The sequence below is a fragment of the Egretta garzetta genome, unplaced genomic scaffold (assembly GCF_000687185.1).
Source record: "Egretta garzetta isolate BGI_Z169 unplaced genomic scaffold, ASM68718v1 scaffold191, whole genome shotgun sequence".
Classification (NCBI taxonomy): domain Eukaryota; kingdom Metazoa; phylum Chordata; class Aves; order Pelecaniformes; family Ardeidae; genus Egretta; species Egretta garzetta.
In genome coordinates this window covers 654,419-656,536 of record NW_009258676.1, presented here as the reverse complement: position 1 = coordinate 656,536, position 2,118 = coordinate 654,419, and the positions used below count along the sequence as shown (strand labels likewise).

The window sequence follows — 2,118 nt, the reverse complement described above, 5'->3', positions numbered from 1 at the left end:
GTTGAGGTGAGGAACCCAAGAAAAGATGCAAGGGGTAATCTCATCCAAAACATTGCGGGTTTGGTTTTTTTTTTTGGACACTCAGTAGGTTTAAAACTTGCAGAAAGCCAGGACCCCTCTCTCTGTCCTGGTGCTCTTCCAGCAGGTCCTTCATTACAGTTTCCACCTCCCCTATCATTCGCCTTAAAGCCAAAAGGTGTTTGGGAAGACAGAGGTCTTGCTCTGGGAACACACGGGAATCTCTGTGCACAAACGTGTGGGATTTGTGCTTACGAGCGTACGTTGTACGTCAAGAAAAATGGGAAAGGTTTCATACGGGGTATGTACCTGCATGCAAGGTGAAAGGGATTTAATTCCGAAGCAGTTTTCTGCGAAGTTGGGTCTGATACTGTGAGCGCCACGGCTGGGGCTGGGCTGGCTGCCGGGCAGGAGCCGTCCGCCTCGCCGTCGGCAGAACACGCCGTGCAAAACGGGCTGCTCCTCTTTGCAGAAATAGCAGGTTGCAGAAATCTCCCATCTAAGCCATCTGAACTTACGGTTTGCATCTAACAGCCCGCAGCCCCCCCCAAACAGAGGCAATAATCTGAATTAGAAATTCTATAAAATCATTCGCAGCTTGCTCTGTTGGAGGTTGGGTAGCTAAAACTGGGAGGAGGCTCGGTCGGTGCTGTCTCCCTCCTGGCTGTAAGGCTGCTACCTGCCCTCGCCGTAGCCTGTAAACGGTGTCAGAAGCGCAATATGGGTCTTAAATATCTGCTGGCATGGGAAGAACAGAAATAACTCGCAGTCGTTTGGAAACCAGGGCGCTATTTTTGGTTAGGCGTGAAACCGGTGCTTGGTTGTTTTTGTCGGTGAGTGGGTCACCCGTTTGAAAAGGCTTTTCCAGTTGGTTTCGGCTGCGTGTGGCTGGCGGGGGTAGCGGTGGGTCTCAGAGGGGCTGAGCGAGCCCGATTGATCTGCGTGCCGTTCGGGAGAGTCCTGCGGATGATGAATGTGCAGCCTGCGGGAAGGAGGTTGGAGGAAGATTAAATAAACTGTGGTTGATTTGCAAATGAGCCGGAGTTACAGCTGCGAGCGCTTGAAGCGGGGATGGATCTGAACCAAACGGGAGAGGGGTTTGGGGTTGCTTTATGTGTCTGGTCGAGCCCAGATGGACCAGCTGGGGGTCAGAGCCCAGGCTGGTGGAGAGGAAGGCTGAGTTATGCATGGGCTGGCTTGTGCTGCCAGCATCAGCCCAGCTGATCACAGGATCGTAGAACAGAATCATGGAATTGTTTAGGTTGGAAGAGACCTTTAAGCTCATCAAGCCCAACTGTCATTCCCCTAACCCTGCCATCCCACCCCCAAACCCTGGCCCTAAACCACGTCCCTTCAGGCGATGCTCCCACCCACCCTTCAGCCCTTCCAGAGGTATGGAAGGCCTTTCTGCTGTCTTAGACCTCGGCTGTGGTGCCTCCTATTTTGAGTTTTGAAGTGCAATCGCAACATTCTGTTAATCCTACGGGGAGCAGTATTTAATTTAATTATGGATGAAACCTGTGCAGATAGAACAGCAGCCTCCAGAGAGCAAAGTTCTCCTACAGCCCTGTTCTTAGGACGGGTTTCTCTTGCGTCCCAGGCGTAAAATAGATGTTTACTGCAGAGCGAAGAACTTTCTGCCGTTGTAGCACTTATCCGTTACCCTCCTATCGATTACTGCATGGAAAAAAAAAAATCATCATCATTTTGTATCATTAAATTGAATTGAAATTGAATTGGATTATGAAGCTCAGAAGAGTGTATTTCAATACTAGAACGCAATGAAAATGGATGAATTTGCACAGTGATGCAGTCTTGGCCTTTGGTTTCTTTCCAAAGGCAAGAGGTCCAAAGGCTAAACTGAAGTTGGGTAGTGATGCGCACCCCTTCCCGTGCCGATGTCATGCTGCTACAGGCTAGGGCAGCGCTCTCCCGGGAAAGCCTCGTAGAATCATAGAATCCCAGGTTGGAAGGGACCTCAAGGATCATCTGGCCTGACCTTTCTGGGCAAGAGCCCAGCCTAGACAAGATGGCTCAGCACCCTGCCCAGCTGAGGTTTGGAAGTGCCCAATGTGGCAGAGCCAACCCCTCCCCTGGGGA

At 51.1% G+C, this 2,118-nt stretch overlaps 1 protein-coding gene across 1 annotated transcript in view; it reads left to right on the top strand.

Annotated features, from left to right (window-relative positions):
* LOC104135265 (potassium inwardly rectifying channel subfamily J member 3) overlaps positions 1–2,118 on the top strand; it is a 70,373-nt gene that overhangs the window by 24,369 nt on the left and 43,886 nt on the right. The gene's annotated exons all lie outside the window — the stretch shown is intronic.